Source organism: Ochotona curzoniae, unplaced genomic scaffold (assembly GCF_017591425.1).
Source record: "Ochotona curzoniae isolate NIBS_2020 unplaced genomic scaffold, NIBS_Ocur_1.0 contig_3498, whole genome shotgun sequence".
Taxonomy (NCBI): Eukaryota; Metazoa; Chordata; class Mammalia; order Lagomorpha; family Ochotonidae; genus Ochotona; species Ochotona curzoniae.
In genome coordinates, this window is record NW_024465885.1 from 10,322,680 (window position 1) to 10,344,078 (window position 21,399).

Genomic DNA, 21,399 nt, shown 5'->3' on the forward strand with positions numbered 1-21,399 from the left:
ATAAACAGCCTCCATATGCAATTAGAAATTTGTCTGCAGTTGATTAATCATGTGTGAGATCTATCAGAAATAAAATTATTTAGGACCACATTACAAAAATTAATGAATGCAAATATTTATTTTTCTTTACTCAAAGAGAGTAGGGAGCCATAAAAAAATGAAACATAATAGGTGTTATTACATCTTCTGATTAAGACTACATCATTTACTGTGGCTAGTACAATTAAAACGGTTTCAGAAAAAGCTGATATTGAGGACAAGTAGGAAGTGATTAAATAGATAGAACATTGTTTCTTACAGCTTTGAAGGGACAGTAGTGAAATTGAAAAGAGTAACTAAAAGGAACATAGTATTAAGGCAGAGGTCAATGTCTGTATAAACATTGCAATTTCAGAAGGGATGCAGGTGAGTTACAAATTATCTTTGTAATGGACAAAATATATTACTGCCAGATACAACTGAAGTCACTTTAATATCTAGATGAAATGGAATCTCATATCACATACTGTGTCATTGCTGAGTGTAGATTGTAGGAGAATCATGTGCTGGTTTCACTTTGGTATTTGAAATTCAGTGTCCAGTTGGTTTAACCAAATCCAGGCATGCTCTAGTCTCCGATGCTTCCATCCGGCCCCCTTTCTGGCTCACTCAGAGCAGAGCGTGTGACTATGGAGCTCGTGCAGGCCTGTCTCTGTCAGTCAGTTTTGAAAATTTTGTCTTGCAAGAATACAAAATATTTAAAGATGAATCTTCCTCATCTCAGTTCGCAAAAGGACAGCACTTAGGTCCAAGTGTCATTGTATTTCCTGACCATTCTCTCATTCCTCTATTATTTTCTAGTCTTTTTTTCTATGTAGTTTTATGAAAAATGAACTAAAAGAACATGCTAAACAAACAACAAAAACCTTGTTTTTAAATTAAGAGGAATCCAGCCCGCTTCAAAATGTTCACCGCAACTGTGGGACGTTCGTCTCAGATGCAGAGCTCACCTCTTCATACACAAGTGTCTTTGTTTCTAAACAGATAGTTCTTTCTCTAAGAGGAAGTGGATACTTCAGGAGATATTTACTATAAGCTCCTTAGAATGCTACTTTCAATTATTCATTTTAGTAAGCCCTTGATGATTAAATTATCATCACCAACCTCTTGAGGTGTGAGATTCCACTAGTGACACCTCAGTTGAATAAATATGCATCTATGCCCCAACTTTGAAGAAATTGCCACTTGTCACTTGCTAAATCCAACTATTAGTTTGTATATGTCTTTCTCTGACTAGCGTGAAAACTACTTGAGGTTAGAAATGTAATCAAAATATGCTTAGTGTCATGGCCTAGCAGCTAAATTCCTTGCCTCGAATGTGCCTGGATCCCATATTGGTCCCGGTTCTAATTCCAGCAACCCTGCTTCCCATCCAGCTCCCTGCTTGTGGCCTGGGAATACAGTTGAAGTTGGCCAGAAGCCATGGGACCCTGCACCCATGTGACAGACTTAGTGGCTCCTGGCTCCAGATTGGCATAGCATTGGCCGTTGTTGTCACTTGGGAAGTGAATCATTGGATGGAAGATATTTCTCTCTGGTTCTCCTCCTTTCTGTATATATCTGACTTTTTTTTTTAAAGATTTATTTTTATTATTTTTTATTGGAAAGGCGGATATACAGAGAGGAGAGACAGAGAGGAAGATCTTCCGTCCGATGATTCACTCCCCAAGTGAGCGCAACGGCCAATGCTATGCCTATCCGAAGCCTCTTCTGGGTCTCCTACGTGGGTGCAGGGTCCCAAAGCCTTGGGCCGTCCTCGACTGCTTTCCCGGGCCACAGGCAGGGAGCTGGAAGGGAAGCGGGGCTGCAGGGATTAGAACCTGCGCCCATATGGGATCCCAGGCGTGCAAGGCAAGGACTTAACCACTGTGCCACCGCGCCGGGCCCTATATCTGACTTTGCAACAAAAACAAATGCATCTTAGAAAAAGAAAAGAAAATGGAATCAAAATAACATTTTTTAAAAATTTATTTATTTTTATGGGAAAGTCAGATATACAGAAAGGTGGAGAGACAGAGAAAAAGATCTTGCATCTGATGTTTCAATCCCCAAGTGTCCCCAACAGGTGGAACTGATTCTATTGGAAACCAGGAGCCAAGAGTCTTCTCTGGGCTTCCTCACTGGAACAAGGTCCCAAGACATTCAGCTCTACTCTACTTTTTTCTCAAGCCACTGACAGAGAGGTGGATGGAAGGCAGGGTTGCCAGGAATAGAACAGGCACCGTAAGGGATCCCAGCACATGCAAGGTGAGAACTTTAGCTTCTAGGCTACCGCACCAGGCCCCTCAAAATAACATTGCTAACATATAACATCAGTGTAATGAGCTTTGTTGAAGTGAAAAGTTGGTATCAAATGAGTAAACAGGAAGCACAATGAGAAGGGTGGAGGTAGGCACAGGTGCAAAGTGCTTTGATTTCCCCTTTTTACTCTCAAACATGGACTACACATGCTTTGTCATTGGATCAAAGCACCTCCTGACTCACAGATCCTGCTCCTTCCCGGGTGCAGAAGGTCTATACCTCTACGGTTCTAGTGTTTCAACTAGAAATATTTAAAAAAATGTTTCTCTTTACACTTTTACATTGTTTTGAATCCTATTTGATAATGGTGTTCTACAAACTAGATTGCCATATACTGTACAACAAATAATAGCCTAATTTGGAGGGAAAAGGACATCAAAATTGTTAGAAAGTACATGTCAATTCAACCCAGGTATTTAGAAACAGGAAGAGAAAAATAGAGACATGGGAGTCGTACCATTAGCTGTCTTTTTCTTTATTCAATAACCTTACGCTTTGGTGCCTTAGTTGGGATATCTGCATTTCCTGTTATTACAGTTATTTTAATTCCTTTTAGCTCCACAATGTGTTTCCCCAAATTAAGTGTAATTATAGTGCTAATTCAGTGTTTGTCACAAGTTCTTTCCTCTCTGCCTTGTAACCCATGAATCACAGGGTAGAGGGCAGATCATGGAGAGAAACCATCTGTGCAGATGAGCGTTTATTATATTAGTGGTAAAACATTTACATTTACTGTGCATGAAATATTAAATGAATTTAAATGGATTTTAGATAAATACTTGATTATAAAGCAATAAAAGCAGTGGCATGCTAAATAAAATGATGCTTGGATTTAACACAAAAGAATCAAAAAGTCGATATCAAACAGGGAGACTGAAATTGTTTAAGTGTTCTTTAAACCAAGTAGAGGTTTTACTCCATGCCGTGAATCACCATCAGTTTCTGAAGAGTAAAACACCTTATCATCTAACCTTTAGGATTTTTCCAATTTTTTTCCCCCAAGCCGAGCATCTGTAGCTCTCTGTTTCTTTATGTTGGGTTGTATAGAAATGAATCTCTCTTTGTGTGAGTGTGTGTGTGTGGGGGGGGGGATGTGTTGCCTCCTAGTTGATCAAAATTTCAAAAGTAATATTCACCATCTGAAATTGAAAATCAGCATCTCAATATTCAAATGAGAAATATCTAGACAATATCATCTCCACTTTGTCAATGCAATTTGTTACCCGTGTCTATGAGACGCATTGGCAAAAGGATGTTTCCCATTTGAGTGGCAGATGGAGGAGGGCGTTAGGAAGAGCAATGGTTACTAAATTCTGATAGAATAAAAGGGTTCCCTCACGTAAAACCAAGCAGAAGAGAGTGGAATAGACCCAAAGTTTTCCAGCTTTGTTTATGATGAAAAAGAAGCATTCAGTGGGCAGAGTAAATTTTCCTCATTGTATCCAGCTCTTTTTAACAATATTATTGGTAAAGTAGTATTTTGTATTCATTTAAATATATCTTAAGAGTGCCTAGGGGTCCTTAGTGCATAGTATACATTCTGTAATGAAGAAATGATGCAGTTCCAAAGAAGGTAAGAGTGAAAGGAAGCCAGGCCACATTTCAGTTTGCCTGGAGGTTACAGGAAACACACAAACAAAAAAAAGTTCAACCCTTTTTAATATTTATTATCAATAAAGTGTGTTTGTATTTTGTCTCAGATGAGATGTTAGTTTTAACTTAAGATGTGGTTAAATGTAAACAAGGACCTTTATAATGCTCTGTTTCATATTTCACGTAAGAAATCATGGCTGTTCTCTGTTGTTTCAATGATGTGGTACAGCTCGGTGCTGTCCAGGTCAGGATTAAAATCCTGGGCCTAACACAAATGCTCAGTGGCAAAACACTCAACTTTCCAGCATCAGCATCCCATATGGGCACATGATCACATCCTAGGTGCTCCAATTCCCATGTAGCCAGTGGCCTGGGAAAGCAGAAGAGGACGGCCCAAAGTCACAGGGCCCAGCAACCATGTGGGAGACCAAGAAGCTTTTAGGTCCTGGCTTTGTGTTGGCTCAGCTTCCACCATTATTGTCACTTGGGAAGAGGAACCTGCAGATGGGAGATCTTTCTCTCTATCTATCCTTCTTTCTGTAAATCTGCCCCTCCAAGAAAAAAAGTATTTATACATATATTTTACTAATGTTTTCGTTTTTCTCCCTTTTTCAATTCCATATTTTAACAGGAAATCTAAAAATATTAACTTTATCTTAATTTTTGCCTGTCCACTTCATATCTTATTTTTTTAAAGATTTTATTTATTTTGACTACAAAGTCAGATATACAGAGAGGAGAAGAGACAAAAGAGAAAGATCTGTTGTTCATTCACACCCAAGCAATTGTAATGACTGGAGCTGTGCCAATCTGAAGCCAGGAGCCTGGAGCCTCTTCTGGGTTTCCCACGCAGGTGCATGGTCCAAAGGCTTTGGGACGTCCTTAACTGCTTTTCCAGGGAGCTGGATGAAAAGCAGGACTGATGGGACATGAACTGGCACCTATATGGGATCCTGGCACATCCAAGGCAAGGACTTTAGCCACTAGGCTACTGTGTCAGGCACTTCCTACTATACTTTACTTCTCACTGTTGAGTTCTCCAAGCTTGTTCTAAGGAAACATTTCTGTATATTTATTATAAAGTCTTCATATTTCATTTTCATTCATATTTCAACATAGGTCTGTTTGCAATAGGTTTCACATTTTATAACAATTCATTCCAACTGTGCATGCAAGATATTACCCTCAAAAGTCCATTTCCTGGGTTGAAATGCAGTCTAGTTTCAATTTCCAATTCCACCTTGTAAAAGTAGGAAAATGATATTCAACAAGCTTTCAACTGACCAACCTTTTAAGTTGTTGCTACTTCGGGAGAGAAAATCAAGATAGCATTTATTGCAAATGATCTTTGTAAATTTTGTAATATAGTTTATTTTATGATAGAGTTCCACAGGCTCAAGGACTTCCCTTCCACCTCAATCCTTACAAGGCTTACATTTCTATTTTCAACTTTACTTTCCTTCAGATTTTACATCTCAAACAATAGCAAAAATTACATATTTTCTAGCATTCTTTTGAGTCTAGCATGTTATTATATTAGTCTATGAAATACTCAACATATCTGTAAGATGGATTTCAAACAGCACTTTTTATTTAATTTTGGGTAGCTCAGTATTTTAAGAGTATAATTCTTCAAAAATGATATAATTAATATTAACTTCTATTTTCTTACACTGAAAGTTTCCACTGATTTAACATTCTTTACAACATGCATAAGCATTCATGTCTTAAATGTTTTGAATTATTATCCTTAATTCAACACTTATGGACTGTTCATTTATGTAGCAAATGCCCTAATCGTTGATAACGCAGACGCATGTGCTCAAATTCTAGAAGAAAAGTATGTAATTCAACAAGAAAATTGATATTAATGTGAAAGACATTTAAAAATTAAAAGAATTAGTTACACCAAAGAACAGCATGTTGTTAATCAACTAGTTAATTAATCAACTAAACTTAATTTTTCTCTATTTTCGACAAGTCCTTACTTGTATTAGCTTTTGTTGCTTTATGAAATCATGTTGATAATAAACTATAAAACTATTACTTAAAATATTTTAATTCATATTATGTATGGCTATGTCTTACAAAATAATTTAACACTTTAAAGCGTTAACCATTAATAGAGATACAAAGCATGATACAAAAAAACTAAAATCCTGTGACACTTTAGAAATTAGCGAAGGACAGATGGAATAAAATGTAGCTTTGTGAAGATACAAAAAATCCTTAAAAAAACTACGTACACTTTTTAAAAAGCTAATATTTACTTTGAAATTGTAATTAGCCAGTATTTTCAAATTGGCAAATCTTACCTGAACTTACTGTAACATTTGCTCCTTTGTGTTTACTGAATTGTTACAGAATAACTGAGTAAAACAACAGGAATTTCAGTGATTTATAGAGAATGTTAATGTAAAAATTCACAGCACAGTTCAAGCTTTAAAATTACTTTTGCTAACAATTAAAACAACACTACACAAGGATTTTCAGACTCTTCAATGTGGGGCTCAGGAATGTACAATTTATTTATTTTAATATTTGCAAGTGAGACTCTCAGTGATTCTAATGCTAGTTGGAAAAACATTAATAGCATATTTTTTAAATGACAGAATTTGTAATCATGTAATATGTATACATGTTCATTATCGTTACAAATGATTTATTTATTTTTCATATGCATGTCATCCTATCTGTATAGGGGAAATTAAATATGTGTGTTTTGCAATTAAAGGAGGTAACCATAAAAATGTGTACAGAAAACAGCATTCAATATCTGGCCATGATAGATTTCTTCTAAAGGATTTTGACCTACCTCAATAGCTGCTGTTTTTGTCATAATACTATCAATTGTTACACCTTCTAAACATTCACCTTGAATATCTCATCCCAAGGATTACTAAATTCTCATCTTTGGTCTTGAACTCTTTCAGTCTAGTAACTAGGGAAAGTCTTCAAAAAATCTGTGTAAAATTCATAGTATGAAAAAAAAAGATTTTGTTTCAAATCAATTTTGTAGAAAAACATGCTTAGATTTTTAATTTATTTTTACTGCAAAACTTGGAGATTTCCTGCTTTATCTCAAAAATTCATATGAGTAATCTGTTTTTTCAAATTTCTATTTTATGAGTGTGCCTTAACTTTATTCTGCTTGTTAAAATCTGTATCAATAGCATGCATGCTTGACTTTTTTTGTCCCTTGTTTCATATCCAACACACCTACAAAATATTTTTCATACAAAAAGTTTTAAAATATCTTTACATCTCTATAATTTGAAATAGCATTCAGTTATCACTGATCTTCACTGCTCTCTCTGTATCTGTGCTTAAATTTACTTAATCCATTGTATTATGTTATAGCCCAAATCAGATTCCAAAATACATACATACATATAATATATACATATATAATACATGCATATATACATTTATCACACATATATGTACATATGATCCTGTGTATGATTTTGTTTTTAAAAGTATTTGTGGGCACAATTCATTAGTATAGCTTGCTAATTCTCTGCCTGAAGCACGAGCATACCAAATGGATGCAGGTTTATGCCTAAGTGTCTCCACTTCTGATGCATCCCTTAGCTGGTAGCCTGTTAAACAAGCAGAGGGTGGCCTAGCCACTGGGTCCAGCGCATATCTAGAAGACCCAGTAAAAAATCTGAATTCTGGCTTTTGGCTTCAAACCAGACCAGCTCCAGCTATTGCAGTCATTTGGAGAATGAAGCAATGGGAGATCTCTGTAGCTCTCTCCTTTCAAAAAAAAAAAATCACCTTTAAAAAGTCCAAAATAAATTTTAAAACAAAACCTATCTTTATAAATTGCAAATAGTTCTCAATGTCTGGTAGTAGATTTCTGACCCAGATTCAAGTCTTGACAAATTTTAAACTTCAAGCACAATTCATACTGTTTCACCTTTTTTCCTTCAGTCTTCACTTAGATATATTTTTAAATTTGTTTATTTGTATTGGAAAGGCAGATCAGATTTATGGAGAGCAGGAGAGAGAGAAAAAAAAAAATCTTCCTTCCACTGATTTACTCTCCAAATGGCTGCAATGCCTGGAGCTGAACCAATAAGAAGCCAGGAGCCAGAATCTTCTTCCTAGTCTCCCACAAGAGTGGGTTTGGGCCTTCCTGTACTCCCTTCCAGAGAACATAAGCAGGAAACAGGATAGCGAGTAGAGAAACTGGGGCACAAAATGATGCCAAATGATATTTCGGGGCTTACAAGTTGAGGACTTTGCTGTTAAGCCATTCTGCTGGGTCCTATTCAGGTGTTTTTTTAATTGATGATTTTTTAATGTTTGCTATGTATTCTCCATGCTGCATCCCAGTGGTGGTGGAAAGAGGAAAGCAGCAGAATGAAGATTTGCTGCAATCTACAATATACTTTAAGCTGTTATGATGATTGCAATTCCAATACCAGTTCAGTGACTCTAATTCACAAGAATGAAAATTGAATAAAAGCCTTTAGAATTAGCTGAAATCTGTTTTACAATGTCTTATATGTTTAAGAAAGCATCCTAAATAATAAGTAACTTCATACTCATGTTCAGGCTGATCTATGAGACCAATGAAATATTTAATCCCAGCCTTCAAGGAATGATGTGCAATCTTTGGATATGTCTTTTTACCTTGTAAAGAAACATATTTCCACAGCAATAGTATAATAAAATCATCTTTGAATGGTTGGATTTTTGGCTTGGTGTGGAGATACCAGTTGGAGCATTAGTGTTTCAAACTGGAATGCAGGGTTTTTTGTTGGCTTCAGTTTATACTTCAGCTTCCTGCAGATGCAAGCCTTGTGGGACAGCAGTGACAAACCTTTTATTCACACAGGTGTCATGGATTGAGATTTGGCTACTGGTTTGGGCATTCCAGTTACATTACTATTCCAAAATTTGGGTAGGAAAATTATAGATGAAAGCTCTCCTTTTATTCACTTGTTCTTTCTCTGCCTCACAAATTTAAACAACTATAGAAAATATAGAAGCATGCTGCTTTTTGCTTTTACTTAATTCTTTTTACTTTCATGTCTGCTCATAATTAAAATACTTTGGAAAGAATTAAAAGTTACTTCACAGTCAGCTTAAGTCAAAAAAAAAAAAAAGCAGGATTAAGGCCAACATGGTTCCTACATTTCATCTAGGTTCTGGTGACAACACATGCCAGTACACATTAGAGCTGAGACTGGATGCCTGCTAGTTGGGATAGGCTGTAGCTACCACCTGCGTGAGCTAGAATTGGAGGTGAGCTGGGACCATCCAGGCTACAGCTCCCACCAGCAAATGCCAAGGTGAGGCAGGCCATGCCAGACCAGGCCACAGCACTCATTCAACATGCATGAGAACCAGCGAGGGAGAGGGCAAAGCTGGTAGGGGGCTGCACGGTGTTCCCTGCTGTGCAACCACTCCCACTGCAGAGTGTGAGTTGGGAAGAGGGCAGACCAAACAGGGGAACCCTGTGATATCTGTGGGCCTCATGTGAGATTGATCAGGAAAAGCAAGGCTGGGTTGACTGTCCTACTGATGCAAGTGTAAATCAGAGTGGGTATGTGTTTTTGGGCTTTGCCAGAGCATCAGCTGGCAGATGCTGGCACTGGTAGCTAATTCTGTCAAGTTAAACTGAACAACCACACAGAGTGCATGATCCGGAAGTGGGAGTGGGCCCAGTAGGGAAATAGTGTGCCCCAGCCTCTTGGGTTGCTACTCACACTGGTGAGCATGATAACCAGGACTGGGGCAGGCATGACTAGACAGAGTGGCACCCACTAGCATGTGTGTGGAATGGGTAGTGGGGCTGATTGGGTTGCACTAAGCTTCAATGCCCATTGACATTCATGAGTTGAATGGGATGTGGGACAGACTGGACCAGTCTGCTGTACATACTTTCTGTGGCACAGGAAACAGGAAAGGGGCCAGGACATATGGGGCTCTCATGAGTTGCTCCAACTAGGCTACAGCTCCCACTGGTTTGAGTGAGGGCTGAGTGTGTGATGGGCAGAATTGGGCTGGACTGCAACATCATTGGTTTCTGTCAAAGACAGGGCTGGAAACAGAACTGACCTAGCAATTGTAACAACCAGAACATGCACAGACTGATTGTGGTGATGAGCTATATCCAACCCTGTACACAAACAGAATCAGGTCTGGGATCCCTGCTGGATTCAGAATCCCCACCATGAAGAGAAGTTCAGGTTCCATGGTCTGACCATGGAATGCATGTTGTATAAGCTAGGCCTCCTCAGTTGCTCAGATGGAACAGTGGACAGCATATTCAGATGCACATGGAAGAAATGGCAGTATACTGGAGCCTGCAGAGAATACCTGGTCCCATAGCAGGACAAATCCATCTCAGCCACGTACTGGCAGTGAAAATCTGGGCAAATAGCGACTTTGAGGTGGACTATATCAGCCAGTAGAGTCTAGAAAATTTTCATTGTGCTTGTAATGATGAGATTGGCAGTGATTCAGAACTGTTGAACTATTGAAATCATTTGAGCAGTGCCCTTGGAAGATGCCCCACATTGGGGATGGTGGGCTGAGTGTGACTTCTCTCTTTATTCCCCTCTTTCTCCAGATACAGGAAGGAAAAAAGAGAATGTGGAAACAATGGTCTACATATTTGCTTGTGGTCCTTGGCTCCGTGGGCCCTAATCAACTATTTAAAGTTCATCAAAATAAAACAACAATAATAGGGAAAATCAAGATGGCAGAAAAGGGTAAGGACACATTTAAACAAACGGAGAAATATTAGCCAGTGTGAAGCACAGACAGCATATTCCAGGAAATAGGAGAGGACAGAATAATGGCAGAGGGGTGTCCGGAGATGGACAGAGAAAGGAAAGCAGTGGGCACAGTGGTGTGGTGTGGTGGTGACTGATACCCCAGTAGCATTCAGAGAACAGTAATCTGAACTCCACCAGCAGCCAGAACTCCACCAGCAACCAGGTGGGAAGGATTGTTTATCAGGAGCTCAGCAGGTAAACCCAGACAAAGAACTGCCCACCCTGCTGGTCTGTTTGATCAGGAGTGGAGACAAAGCAGCAGATCCCAGATGGGCAGTGTGAGGACAGGGTGGATTTCACAGCCCAGTCAGTCCCCCAGGAGCAAAGGCAAAGGCAAGGACTGCGCATGTGCTGAGCTAGGAGTGAACTCATTTCTGACTCAGTGAACTGCAGCAATGTGGCATTCTACAGGTTCCACCCAAGATAGATCTGGTTAGCCCACAGACCCAACAGCCAGGAGATCAAGAACTCTAGTAGTAGCATGTCAGGTGCCATTTTGTACAGTGTCATAAAAGTTTTAGCACTACAGGGGACAATAGTGAACTGCTCATATGCTAAGCTCAGGAAAACTCATTGAGTTTAGTGGCTTGCACTGTTCCCACAGGAAAATAATACCAACTGTGGCAGTGTATAGGTCAGAATAGGTCTGTTTGGTACCCAGACCTAACGTCCAACAGGTTCAGGCAAAATTAGCACCACCAACAACCTAGCTATATAGGACATCTGATGTCTCCCTAATGCTGGGACTTGCTCTTACTGAAAGTGGGAGAAAGGTTGCAGACAACAGTGCAACCTCAGCATGATATAACAGGAGATGGAGAGTGATGAGCCAAAAGTTGGGGCTACAGAGACCATGGTGGAAATCTAACATAAGAACTGTGACCTGAAACTTGCTGGAGGGAGTGGCACAATTGACTGCAAACAAAGAGCCAGGTACCAACTGCAATAAGTAAATTTGAACTGTAGACTTGTGGGTGACGCAGCTTAGAAACCTGCCCCAAGGAGAAGATTCTGATAACCAGAAGTACAATGACCAAGAGCAAAAGAAGAAAGAGGCACAATGAATGTTACTGAAGATTCTCCTGAAAATGAACAAAACTCTGTGTCAACTTCAGAGTTAACCGAGGCAGATATCAAGAAAATGAGGGATACAGAATTCAAAACACTTGTGATAAAACTTGTCAACAATTAGAAGCACGTGAAGCAGGCATGCAAGAATTTAAGGAATATGTCACATTGGAAATGAATCATATGAAAGCTGATATATCAGAAATTAAGAATATAGCGGAGCAAATTAAAAGTGCAGTGTAGAGATAAATTATATTTTATCGATTCAAACATCTTTTTAAAAAATATACATGTGAAGTGTAAATAATAATACAAATCGGTGAGTTTTTATGTAAAGAAGCACATTCTTTATAAAACAGTGTTTCAAAGGAAAAACATTGAAACAATTGTAAGTAAAATCAGTGAAATAAATGTATATTGTTATAACCATATTTTTCCTAGTTTATCTTTGGTTCCAAATGTTGTTTTGAGGTAGCATGAAAAATAGTTTGCAAGTGAATAAGTGAATCATTTTCTGTATGCACTAATTTTCCTATTATATTCCATAAATTAGTTTAGTTACTTAATGTTGAAAACCAGAAAAGTTAGCCTACTGGTCTACAAAAAATTCAGCTAAACAAAACTTAAAAACCGAATTCCTAGCTGAAGATAGGGCTTTATTTATACCGCATGTTTTTATTTTCTTTATTGATCTCATCTGTGTAAATCGAATCTGTCCCTAAGGGCTTCAGAGCTCATGCACAAAATGGAAATTCAACATTCAACCTGAAGTCAATTCTCAATTATTCAGTAGCTAGTTACACAATCTGGGATGGGGACCATGCATGCCTCTGGCTGCTTTTTTGCTTTTCCCCAGAGATACTATTTTGACTGCTCTGCAGATTGTCAATTTTTCCTGTTAAGGTTTCAATAGTAATGAGAAACAGGTACAACACTCTGTAATTTCACCTTCAAATTTTATTTTAAATTTCCAAGTTTCACCTAAGTGAAAATTTGGGTTAAGCACCTCACCTTTGATGTTATATACTTCCGTTTCTCAGTTATTTCCCAATTCATCTCCTCTTGCAAACCAAATAAACACACACACACACACACACACACACACACACACACACACACACACACACATACTGCAGGTGTCTCTGTCTCCTGGATTTGCCCTAGCATGGGTGCTAAGCTTTAGTCTAGGATCCTCTAATTTTGGTAAACATTGCAGCACTGCTATTTATTAACTGTCTTTTATGGAAATAATGATTTTACAAGCATAACCATCAAAAATTTATTAGAAAATAGTATTAGAGAAACATGAAATGGAAATTCTTATACTCTTATTGTGTTGTTATTGGTAAATATTTAGTTGGGTAATTCTGAAATTCATAAAACAATAATACAGCTGTTAATAGTAAATGTATTCCTGATGATCTTTAAAGACATGTATAAATTTAAGTAGAAATGAGTAAATAAGGTTAATTACAATGTTGATCTTGGTATTGGTGAATGTAATTAACAAGTCATAATTATGTAGTCTATGTAATGACATCACATGTGATTAACAAATGCAAGAGGTCACTTTGGGTGAAAATTGATAAGGAATGAATTTGTGTGCATTATTCATTGTCACTGAAAAATTGCAAGTAAAAGCTCTGAAACAATTATCTATAAAATATATCACAAGTTCAATATTGTGGCAAAGCAGTAACCTGGTGCTTAGCAGAAATTCATTAATTCAAGAACCCCTTGTTCAGATCCTGTTTCCTCTGCTGCCTCCCCAAACTCTTACTGCAGCTTCAAAGGCAGCAGGGAAAGGCCCAATTACTTTGGTTCCTTTGCAGTCAATCCCTTGTTATAGGCATTGGGGGAATGTCCTAGTTCTATTTATTTATTTATTTATTTGAAAGACAGTGTGACAGGGAAAGAGAAGGGAGGAAGAGCCAAAATAAAATCTATATTCTGTGTGGAGGAACCAAGGACACATGAGTAAAAAGCTGAATCTGAAGCAAAGAAGCAGTCTGGACTTGAACTTACACACCTCTGGAGATAGTGGGTGATGTCAGCCAAGATGAATTCACTGAACCATACGCATTCGGATTTATGCTAGAAGAACATTCACACTGAGATATGGAATTAACACAGTTGTTTAACACTGATGACTGGTTCGCAAATGCGCTGTATGTGTACATTACAGAACAGTGCTCAGCCATATGAAAGAATGAACACTTGTCCTTTGCAACTAAATTGATGCAATTGGAAGTCACTATGTTTAGTGAAATAAGCCAATCCCAAAAGTACAAACATCCTCTCATACTTGATCTCTGGTAACTAATTAAAAGTGTGCAGAACATGGCATCTATAAAAGCAAGATTGACATTCTGGGATTTGAGTGTAGTATACAGCCCGTGTTTATACTGCGGAGGAATAGCAGGTTTTTAATCTTTATTTTTTACTTTCTATATGTTGAAATAATGACCTCACAAAGTAAAATGAAAGTATGTTGGGAGAAGCCTGGTAGCACAGAAGGTTAAAATTCCACCCAAAAATGCCAGCTTTCCATATGAGCACAGCTATTCCACTTTTTTTTTTTTTATGGGAAAGGCAGATATACAGAGAGGAGGAGAGACAACAAGATCTTCTGTCTGATGGTTCATGCCCCAAGCAGCCACAACGGCTGGAGCTGAGTCAATCTGAAACCAGGAGCCAGGAACTCTTCTGGGTCCCCCACGTGGGTTCAGTGTTCCAAGGCTTTGGGCCATCCTCAACGGCTTTCCCAGGTCACAAGCTGGATGGGAAGTGGGACAGCCAGGATTAGAACTAGTGTCCATATGGGATCCTGGGCATGCAAGATGACGACTGTAACCACTACACTATTGTGCAGGGCCCGCTGTTCCGCTTCTTAGCCAGATCCCTACTTTTGGTCTTGGAAAGCAGTGGAGGATACCTCTGGTCTTTGGGCCCCTGCAGCCACGTGTGAGATATGAAAGAATTGCGCATTCCTGGTTTTCGATCAGCTTCCATCTGATGACTGGCATCATTTGCACTTGGGGAGTGAACCAACAGTTGGAAGATCTCTCTCTCTCTCTCTTTGTGTTATTATCCCACTCAAGTAAAAATAAAGAAATCTTTAAAAGAAAGCAAACTATTGTAACATTTTTAAAAAATTAAGAAAGGATGACGATAGGCCCAGAATGGTGGAAGGAGGAGGGTGTGAATGGGAAGGATCACTATAAATCTAACTGTGTGGGGAAGTTAACAAAATTATTTCACTTGATATTAAAAACAAGCAATTAAATCTTTATATAAAATGAACCAATTTTATGCATTTCACAAGATAGTCAAGATAATGGCTTCACCTTTCTATTCTCTCCCCCAACCCACACCCATGCCTCCTGACTTATTTTTGCTTAACTTTTTACAATGACATGATTTCAGCTGGATTCACAGTCATAGGTGTAGCACTTCAATAGGTAAGGAATTCAACAAGTAGCAAATAAAAAAAATAAAGAAAATGAAATCTTTGTTCCTCATGAATAAATTTCTCTGGGAAGCCCATATTTCCTTATTTATTTTCTATACTTCTGAAACATCAAGGACCTTGGATGTCAATCAAGCATTTTGATACATTTGTTCAACTTTGTCTTTTGTTTTCCTAATACCTCTGTTGAGATCAGTGTATTAATTAATACATTAAGTGCTAATTTGCAGAGACAACATTGTTTATGGGATTTATAAGATGTACAAAAATTATTCCTTTTTATTTTACCTTATGTTTTTCCCTGATTTAAATATGCTTTAAATGTTAAGCATCATATTCATTAATTAAGCACTCTATAAACCTCCAGGTAATTCTCCCCCCACCCCCACAAAATCAATTTAACTTTATATAGTACAGTATTTTTCAAATTCATATTATTATAGAACTATTTCTTGAACCAATATTTTTATGGCTTTTGATACACAATTAAACAGTAAAATAACAAAATATTCAACATAGGTCATTATTTTCTTGACACAGAAATGATGGAAATATTCCTGGCAAAGATTGGCATACATCTTAAACATTGTGGGCATAAAGGCATTTCAAAATATATATTACTGAAAACCAAATAATGAATGAATGCAAATGAAACAATAAAAGAGCAAGATGCAAATCCAGAATAATAAAGAGAAGTAATAAGGAAGCAAGAAAAAATCCTATTGTGTTGTTTTAATGCACTAACTTTTTTTTTTAAGATTTATTTATTGGAAAGGCGGATATACAGAGAGGTGAAGAGACAGACAGGAAGAGCTTCCATCCAATGATTCACTCCCCAAGTGAGTGCAACGGCTGATGCTATGCCAATGTGAAGCCAGGAACCAGGAATCTCTTCCAGGTCTCCCATACGGGTGCAGGGTCCCAAAGCTTTGGGCCATCCTCGAATGCCTTTCCAGGCCACAAACAGGAAGCTGGATGGGAAGTGGAGCTGCAGGATTAGAACCAGCACCCATATGAGACCCTGGCATGTTCAAGAAGAGTACTTTAGCCACTAGGCCATGCCACTGGACCCACACTGAATAACTTTTATATATATAATTCTTAGCCTGGATTTAATGTAATGGGCACAGTTGGCTAATATATCCAATGCAAAGCAACAGACACCCTATGGAGGTGGTTTGTGATTCATCTGCTCCACCTCCTATCCAGTTCTCTTCTTATGGCCTGGGAAAGCAGCAGAAGATGACCTAATACCTGTGGACTCTACATCTGTGTGGGAGAGCTAGAAAAATCCCTTGGCTACTGATCGACTCATTTCTAGCTATTGCAGCCATTCGAGAAGTAAACCAGAGAATGGAAGGTCATTTCGTCTGTCTCCCCTTCTCTCTTTAAATCTACATTTCCAATAAAAACATATAAACCATTTCCAAAACCCCTGGGCCTTTTACTACAATTTGCAAAGCGTTTCCAAAGATCTGCTTACCATCCTTAAAAAACTGTGAACCCAACAATGCACAAAATAAAATAAATATGCACGATTAAATAACACAGGCAACATGAAATTCATCACAAAATTAAAAATAATTTGAACACAGATGAAATGAAACAGATCAGATGAAAACAAACCACGTTGTTATATTACAGAAAATGATACACCTTAATCAAGGGATTTATTATTTTAGAACACATTCATAAGCATTCAAGTATGGCTAATGAGTGAGAAAATCATGCTTTATGTTTAGCAGACATAAATAGAGTTAAAGGAAGCCATACAGTTTATTTTTCGTATTTTCTTTTTTTTTAATTTTAAATGATGTATTTTCTTTCATTAGAAAAGCATGTTTTCAGAAAAAGAGAGACAAACAGAATCCATTGAGTCAGTCCAAAAATTCCTGCAGCAGCTAGAGTTGAGCTGATCTGAAGTCCGGAGCCAGGAACAGGAGCCAATTCCAGGTCTCCTACGTGGGTACTATGCCCCAAGTGTTTAGGCCATTCTCCACTGATCTCCTAGACTGAAAGCACAGAGCAGAATCCCAAGAAAAGCAGCCAGGATATAAACCAGTGATCATAAGGGATACTGGCCTTTGCAAATGACGATAATCATGTTGAGCCACAGCGCCAGCCCCCCTTTTCTATTTTATAGAATGAACAAATGTTCTGATTTCACAATAAAGGTTTAGGAGCATAGCAGCAATTCTAACCTATTCTCCCTCCTGTCTGCATTACCTCGCCCCTTTCCTTCTTCCTTACGTCATCTATTTTTTTCTATTTTTGTTTTTCAATTGAACAGTGTTACTTCATTTAACACTCACAGATTTATTTTTATTTAATTTTTAATATTTTTTATTGATTATGTTGCATTATGTGACGCTGTCTCATAGGCCCTGGGATTCCTCCAAACCCTCCCCATGCCCTTCCCTTCCCCCTTCATTTAATATTCAGATTTAATATTCCATTATGCGATACATTTTACAGCATTCAAACAAAATCAGGCTGACTTATTAGAAATGAAAAACACAACAAATTAAAAATTCAACAGAAAGCCTTATTAACAGACTGAGTGAAGAAGAAGGAATCTCAAAATTGGACATTTCCTGCAATAATAATGAAACACACAGAAACCTGTAAGAATAATTAAGTAAAACTAAGAAGTAAATGTCAAGAAGTAAGTGACACTATAAAAAGACCAAGCAGAAGTTATGAGAGTGCCTCAAAGTGCAGAGGAGCTTGGTTAAAAGATGTATTAAATAAAATAATAGTAAAAGAAGAAAGAAAAAAAAAAAAACTACCTCATATGGAGAAAGAATTCGGTAAGCAAAATACAGGAAAAAAACAGAACCCCAAATAGAACTGACCAAAATATTCTCACCACAATACATCACAATCATGCTCTCTTAGGACTGAACAGGGAGAAACATACTTAAATATGCAGGTGAGAAAAGTCAAACAACTTTACAGAATAACCCCAATGAGACTTACAACTGACCTATCAGAGAAAACTTTACAGAGAAGAAGAAAATGGAGTGTCATACTCCTAATGCTAACAGAGAGAAAACAAAACAACACAACAGAAAACAAATATGTCCACCCAGAGTAATAAACACAGCGAAGATTTCCTTTGTATTGGGAAATAACATATTTCAAGAGCAAAAAAAAGTTAAAGATGCCACTGCTATGGAACTACCCTGCAAATGTTGCTTAAAGATTTCCTATGCACAGAGAAATAGGATTCCTACCAAATCCAAAGGCAGACTGGAGAAAATCTAGCAATGCCACACAAGAGACCTAAATGAAACAATGAGAATCCAATGCTAATATGACAGGACCGAATGACTACCTGTTGGTATAAAACCTGAACATAAATGGCCTAAATATATCAATTGAATGTCATAGATTAGCACACTTACATAAAAGAAAAAAAAAATGTTGCCTACAAGAGACACATCTCATCAACAAAGATATGGGGAAAATGAGAGTGAAACAATGGTATGGAATGTTCCAGACTGATAGAAAGGAAAAATTAGTTGGTATAACCATTCAAATACCAGACTATATAGATTTCATTGTTTCAAGCATTAAGAGATGAAGTTAGAATTCATTCAGGAAGAAAATATCACAGCAATGAATCTATATATGGTAAAAGACAAAGAAATAATATATGTATTCAATAAAATCCCAGACAAAATTGCACAAACATTCTTCTCAGAAATAGAATATAATACAAAAATTCATCTGAAAACATGGAACACATTGAGTAGTCAAAGTTATCTTGAAGAATAAAAATAAAGCTGGAGCAGTCACAATTCCAGCCCCAAATACGTACTGTAAGGCAGTGATCACCAACACAGTACACAGTCTGGTAGTGGTACAGAAAAAGAGAAGATCAATGGAACCAAATATAAACACTAGAAATTCGTCCACACATGTACTGCCAATTAATTTTTGACAAGAGAGCTGAAAATAATCCATGGGAAAAGTTTGCTCCCTTCAACAAAGGCTCTTGGGGCAACAGGATGGCAACCTTCAGAAGTAAGGCTCAAGACTCTCACGTTTTACAAAAATCATCTCTAAATGGTTCAAGTATCTAAATTTGAAAACAGAAACCATCAAACTATTAGAAGAACACATAGAAAGAACTCTACAAGATAGGACTTGGTAAAAACTTCTTGAAAAAGTCACCTTTCTGGGCATATGTGTTCAAATCTCACCTGTAAATGATACCCAGAGTATCAGATGAGCCTGGTTTTTAGAGCTGAAATTTACATTATAGTATATACTGTTTAAATGTATCATTTTGTGCATGTTTTCCAATAAATGTGCTCTTTAGCAAAGACAGCCTTTAATCCTCCAGTTAAAGTGGATTGTATAAGTTGAAATGCCTTTGTCTTTTGTTTGCAACAGCTTAATTTCAGAAGTATTTAGCACTCCAGTTCTTATGAAAAATAATTGAAGATAGTAATTGTAAACAAAATGTGAGGTACCAAAATATGGGCTATATCACCAAAGCAGTACACGTTTTATATAACAAATTCGTATAAAGCAGAATAGGTGGTGTTAGGATTGCAGTTCATTTAACATTTTTAAGCTCCATGATCATACATAATTTAATTCTATCAGTAAAAAGGAATAAGCAGCAGTCATGATAGTAATAATAATATCCTGTTGTGTCAGTAGGACATAAACTTACACAAAGGCATTCTCAAAGTATAACTGACTAAAATGTTATGGTGGAAATGAGACTGAAACTAATATTGATGTGCATGGTGGCACAGGACCTTAAATCACTCCTAATTCTTAACAGTAAAAAATCAAAATAAATGTTGGAATTTAAGTGTTGGGATTTTATCAGTTTTTGCATGAACATTTCTTAGTTGATTATGTCTTAGCTGCTTTCAACTTTGAGAGTAGGATGACTAAAGAGTATTTATGGACAAGGAGGATCATGATGTTAGTAACACTGAAGCTTCCAAGAAAAGTCAATATATGCTTATTAGAAAACTCTTCTATGAAGTGCTAACTTCTTTTCACATTTATAGAATCTGTGATAATGAGATTGGAGATTTAAGAAGAATAGGAAAGCTGTAGCATTTAAAATGTCAGCTAAGCAGATCAACTAAAAGTATTTATTCATAGTTCAGATCCAAGAGCTGTATTGTTTTTAATACTAAATTAATTTTCTGATACCAGAACTACTTTCCAAATGAAATTTGTGCAGACCTTATGTCTCAGGGGGACTATTAGGTTCCTAGAAGAAGAAATAAAAAAGAAATTGTTTTTAGTACCTTGAATGATAGTGCATCGGATAGTATTTAGATCTAAATAGATTATCAATAAATAATTTGAATTGAATCAGTATACATATAACACTGTTTCATAAACCCAATACTTGTATTGGTTTTTCCTTCATATAAATCATAGTCTTGCTTATGCCTAAAAAGTAAGTGTGCAAAATATATGTCAATTAAATTGACAGTTTTATTAATGTCTAAATTTTAATGAGAAAACATGTCCTGGCATGGATGAATCACCACAATCTAATTCTCCAAGGAATTTCAAAACATGTTGTTTTCATTAACTTGCCCCGCAAAAGTGATGCTACTGTCTTTTAGGGCAATTGAATGAATTCAGTGAATGATACCAGAGGATGTGACAATTACGTTTTAAATTAGTGTATCATTTAACAATTCATTGCTTTTTCTCCAGGAATTCTATGAGTGCGTATATGTGTGTGTGTGTGTGTGTGTGTGTGTGTGTGTGTGTGCATGTATAAGTTGGAGTTACAAAAAATATGAGAAAGAGAGAACTATCCTCCACCTGTCATTCCTTATATTTTCCCCATGGCCAGGGCTGAGACTGGTCAATGCCAGGTGCCAGGAGCTTCATGCAGTCTCACACATGGGTAGCAGGGGCCCAAGCACTTGGCCTTTTCCATTGTCCTCAGTCCACTAGCAGGAAGATGAATTGGATGGGGAGCAGCCGCAACAGGAATTGGCACCCACATGGATACTGGCATCGCAAGCAAAAGATTTATCTACTGTAACTCCACAGCACTAGTGTTTTTATACATTAGAAGCGTGCATATAGTTCCATCCATAATGCACAGAAAAATAAGGATTTCAGAGTGAAAGATGG